This window comes from Echinops telfairi, unplaced genomic scaffold, assembly GCF_000313985.2.
Source record: "Echinops telfairi isolate 266 unplaced genomic scaffold, ASM31398v2 ScPeMD7_7457;HRSCAF=8495, whole genome shotgun sequence".
In the NCBI taxonomy this organism is placed as follows: Eukaryota; Metazoa; Chordata; class Mammalia; order Afrosoricida; family Tenrecidae; genus Echinops; species Echinops telfairi.
In genome coordinates, this window is record NW_022111357.1 from 8,057,202 (window position 1) to 8,063,140 (window position 5,939).

A 5,939-nucleotide genomic window follows, 5' to 3' on the forward strand; every position below is an offset into this window, starting at 1 on the left:
GCAGCTCCCCCTTCGATAGCCCGGCCAGTTGGTGGTGCGCAGGCGCGGCCGCCAGGCCCAGGAGGCGGACGGGAACGAGTCAAGCGGGGCGCTCCGACGGCAACAAAGGCCAACGGAGAGGGGCGGGGGCACCGGGGACCGGAGGCAGCGGCCCCTGGCGGTCACCCGTTGCCATGCAGCCCAGCGGGAGGGCTCCGGTGAACAGGCGCAGTGTCATTACTAAGACTGGAAGGCCCACCCCTGCAGCAGCATTCCGGCCCTGTAGCTTTTCCCCAAACGGCCCCCTGCAAACTTAAACACGCAGATCTCCCATTCACGCAAGACCACCAGCACATAACAGGGACCCCACCTCATGCCCAGGTCCCCCTTACACATTCTAGCGCCCCATCACCCAGGGACCCTGCCTCCCACCTCTCCTAATCACCCTCATCCTTCAAGTCTTGGCTGCAGAACGACTGCCTCTCTGAAGAAGTCTTTCTCCATCCCTTGTCGCTGAACTCACTGACGCAACCCTCTCTTCCAGGTCTTCTACTGAACGCCAAGACCAGAGAGATGCAACAGCCCCTGCCTACCCCAAAATATGCCACATCTCAACATAAGTGCAGCTACCATCTGCAGTCCTTGGGACGGATCTGCCTTTATTTCATTTACAGCTTATGCTGAATTCTGCCCATCTCCTCTCACCCTCACACCTTACTTAAAATGACTTTTGGTGACAAAATCCAATGGGGAGTTTTCCATTCTTATTTCACAGCCACGCCTGACATCATGATCCACGCCTCTCCTTCCTGTTAGAATCTTCTTGCTTTCTTCATTTTCTGAGGTCCCCATTTGGCTAATTCCTTTTCCATCTCCTTTGAGGACCCCTGCGGCATTTGCTAAATACTATGGTTCACTCTGGATCCAAAACCAGCTCTCTTCTCATTCCATTCTCCCCTTTCCCCTTGAAGAGCTCCTCTCCTGTCTTTCCCCATCTTTATCTCCAATTGTTTCTTATTTCCAAGTGTTTGCTGGACAGCTCCTCCTGGATCACCTACCAACACTGGAAATTTAAGGAGTCTAAACACATTCTAGTCTGCGGAGCCTGGCCCAATTGTAACTGCGTGGAACAACCCCCCTTACCTCCCAGAAAATGTACTACAGAGGACAGCACTGAAGCTACAGCTCAAGGAGAGAGGCGAGTCTGATCAGAGCACACAAGAGCAAACGAAGTCGGAAGGAAGAGTAGGAAACATCCTGGCCCACTAAGCCCCAAGTATGATAGTCCTGCTCAGAGCAGACAATGCACATAGAGGACAAAGGGACCGGCCCCACCACGAGGCACAACATACCTCACTGACCCATATCACTATGAGGGACAACACTGGAGCCACATTGCAGGAACTGTGCCTGATCTGACCCACCACACGGGGCGAAAAGCTAAGGGCAAAGAATAGAGCAGCAAGGGAAGCAAAGCAATGAAGTCTTGAGGAATACCAAAAATAGACCTTGCAGCCAGGGTGTGGTACCCCATCAGACTCAACCAGAAAACAAACACTTATAAATGTCAACAAACAGACCTGGAACCATTTATAGGCTTTTCTTTTTTGTCACTAGTGGTTTTTTGTTTTGTTTTGTTTTGCTCTATCTTGTTTTTGTGCTTATTTTGTTGTCTCTGCATACCTATCTAGATAAGAGAGGCAGGATAAACAATCTGGAGGAGAAAACAATGGGACTGATGGCTGGTGGGGGAGACACGGGAGACTGGGAAAGGAAGTGGGTGTTAACAAACCCAGGGACAAGGGAACAACAAGTGATCTAAAAGTGATGGCTAATAGGGCGTAGGGCTTGATAAAGGGCAATGTAACCTAGAGGAATTACTGAACCCCGAATGAAGGCTGAGCATGATAGTGGGACAAGAGGAAAGTAAAAGGAAATAGATGAAAGAACTAGGAGGCAAAGGGCATTTATAAAGGTTTGAATATAGGCATGTACATATGTAAATATTTTTATATATAACTATAGGGAAATAGATCTCTGTACACATTTATATGTTAAGTATCAAGGTAGCAGACGGACATTGGGCCTCGACTCAAGTACTCCCTCAATGCAAGAACACTTTGTCCTAATAATCTAGCATTCCATGATGGTCACCTTCCTGACACAATTGCTGAAGACAAAATGGGTACTTAGCAAATGTGGTGAAGAAAAGTGATGGTGCCCGGCTCTCAAAAGATATAGCATTTGGGGTCTTAAAAGCTTGAAGAAAAACAAGTGGCCATCTAGCTGAGAAGCAACAAAGTCCACATGGAAGAAGCACACCAGCCTGAGGTGTTGAAAGGATCAGGTTTCAGGCATCAAAGACCCAGAACAAAAAATCATATCAATGTGAATGATGAGGAGTGCAGAGTGGAGACCCACAGCCCAACTGTAGACTATTGGACATCGCCTTACAGAAGAGTCACAAGGAAGAGACGAGCCAGTCAGGGTGCAGTATAGCACCGATGAAACATATAACTTTCTTCTAATTCTTTACTTCTTCTACACCCCCCCCCCATCATGATTCCAATTCTTCCTTACAAATCTGGTGAGAAACCGATCACAATGACCTACATATAACCCCCTCCCAGGGGAATGGACAACAGAAAAGTGTGTGAAGGGAGACAGTGGTCAGTGTAAGACATGAAAAAATTTTTTTATAAATTATCATGGGTTCATGGGGGAGAGAGAGGGAGTGGGGGAAATGAGCTGAAACAAAGGGCTCAAGTAGAAAGAAAATGTTTTGAAAACGATGATGGCAACATACGTACAAATGTGCTTGACACAATGGATGCATGTATGTATTGTGATAAGAGCTGTATGTGCACCCAATAAAATGATTAAAAAATAAAACAAGACATTCTCATTTTTTCTCTCTATTGTGTTGAATGCATGAATACACGTGTATATATCTATAAATTTTTGCCTCATAAACATAGCTACCCAGTGTTTCCTGTTTTACTGAATGATGCCTTCGTCAAAACAACAGTTCCTCTCTTTCCCTGGCTGCATCTCCCTATTCAGTCCTAACAAGTTTACCCCCTGAATTGCTCTCAAGTGAGTCCTCTGCCATACTAATGGTCCCTGGTGCTGGTGTAGGTGCTTATTATTTTGCCCGAACTTCCTTGATTGTCACAGTTTCTGGGCATATCCCTTCCATCAGCAATAGGCAGTGAAAGACACAATTCAAACATTATTTTCCTATATACTTGCTTGTATATTTTTTGATGCCCAATTTCCCTGATTACAGCTAAAAGTCAAGAAAATAAAAATCCTCACAACCAATAGAGAACATTATGATAAATGGAGAAAAGTTTGAAGTTGTCAAGAATATCACTTTACTTGGATCCATATCCATATCCATGGAAACAGTAGTCATGAAATCAAACCGTGTTTCGCACTAAGCAAATATGGTGCAAAAAATCTTTACATGTTGAGGACTAAGATATGCCTGACCCAAGTCATGGTATTTTCCATCACCTCACATGCATGTGAAAGCTGAAAACTAGATAGCTTAGGGAATAGACAAACTGCTGCATTTGAATTATGGTGCCGATAATGAATATACCATGGACTACCAGTAGAACAAATAAATCTGTCTTGGAAGAAGTTCAGCTAGAATGCTTGTTAGAAGTGAGTATGGCAAGATTTCATTTGCTGTTCTTTGGACATGTTATCAGAGTCCTCAAGGAGATTGACTAACACAATGACTATAAAAATGGGCTCAAACATGACAATTCTGAGGATGGTGAAAGAGCAAATAGTGTTTTTTTCTGTGTACATCACTATGAGGTGGAAATGACTCAATAGTACCTAATAACAATTTCCACTAGATGTTGTACTAAAGGGCAAGGAACCCAGTTCTTACTGTCAATGAGTGGATTCCAACTCACAGCAACTCTGTAGGACAGAGTAGAGCTGCCCCAGTGGGTTTCTGAAACTAAATCTTTATGGAAGTAAAAAGCCTCATCTTTCTCCTACACAGTAGCCAGTAGCATCCCAAGTGCTAGGTTTATGGTGACCAGACAAAAGCCTAACCACTACTCCACCAGCGCTCCAGAGTTCTCATTTAAGAGGAGTTTAATTCGATGCCCATCATAGAAGGTCTTGCTTCTCTCCAGTAAAGGCACAGGTATCAGAATTGCCTGGAGGGCTTGTTAGAACACTGCTAAACCTTGCGTCCCACGTTTCGATTCAGTAGGGCTAGGGAAGGGCCCAAGAATGTGCATTTCTAGCAAGTTCTGTTTCGTTTTCTGCTTTTCTCATTATATCCTAAGTTCTCAAGCTTATAATGACAGTCTGGTCTGGGGACCACACTGAGAACTCCATGAACTTGTCATTAAAAACAAACGGTCCAGTTGTCAAAACTTTCTTGGTTTCAATCCTGTTACTATCGTTTACTAGCTGTGTAACAATGTGGCAAGTTACCGAACTTTTCTGTCTCTCAATTTCTTCCCCTGTAAATTAGAAATGATCCTAGTACCTCCTTACTGGATTGCTGTTGAATCTTATATTAGTTAATAAAGATCTTAGAAAATGTTTAGAAGAATGCAAGCAAAGTATTAGCTGCTATTATTATCATTGTCTGCTTTTCCCATTAGATCATGTTTCCTAAGAATAGTGACCATCTCAGATGGATCTCTCCTCCTTTACTGCTAACCAAAAGATGAATCTAGAATGATAACTCATTTTACTTGACTTGAATCAAACAGATTGCTTACAATGTTCTCAGAGATAGTAAGGTCCTTGTCCTGGTTGTAACACAACTGGGAGATTTGTATTCTAATAAGAGCATGAATGCCCTGTTCTAAATCACCAGGCTCATACTTCTTTGTGGAAAGGCACTTGGCCATTATTCTGACCCATTTATGAAGTAGCTAGTGGAGTCAATCCGGGTCTTTCTGCAGTGTCTCCAGCATCAAGGATCTTACTCTTGCCTTGACAAAGTAGAGGAGCCTTGGAGGTGCATACTGTTACATGTTGGGGTGCTGACCAATCCCCTAAAGACTGATAGCTTTGGAAACCCACAGGGCAGTTCTACTCTGTCCATAGGGTCACTATGAGTCAGAATTAACAGGATAACAGAATTATTTTGACAAGTGGTGGGATATAAGGAAAATCCAGATTGTATATTGCTTTTTGATGCTGAGAAATTTCTTCCAGTAATTCTTGATATACAGTATATACTCGACTATAAGTCGACCTGAATATCAGCCAAGGGACCTAATTTTACCACAAAAACTGCACTAAAAATGTGCTGGAAAACTCGGCTTATCCATAAGTATATATGGTACCTTATACTTCTCAGCACTGTATATCTCCTCTCTGTCTACAGTTCAATTCTTAAACCAGAGTTCTTAGCTACCTTATATCTAGGGCCTCTACTCTAGAAGCCAGATCTTAGATCTTTTCATCTACACATATTCTCCAGCCCAAAGTTTCCTGACCCCCCCCAAACTATAGAGACAACTTGAAAATACAAAGAATGTGCATACTCATCTATATTTACCTCACATTAATAGTTGAAAAATCGGCCTAGGAACAATAAAATCAATGGACTATAATTAACAGACAAATTATATCCTACTTCAGGAAATGACTCATCATTAGTTCTTGCACACAGCATCCCTTTATCTACAATAAACATGGAATTCTTAAATATTTCAGGAAATAGTTATAAAAAATCAGACATCATAAAAATTGGAGTTAATGTTAGCTGCTACTTTGAAAAGACAAATTGGTAGATCTTTTTAAAAATTGACATACAATAAAGTATACCTGTGAAATCATCATTGCAAGCAAAAATAGTGAACATGTCCATCTTCACAAAATCTAAAACTTATCACAGCAATTTTAACAAATATAAAGAAATTGATATATTGGCTGATGATTCTGAAAGCTTGATTAAACCTTCTAACAAC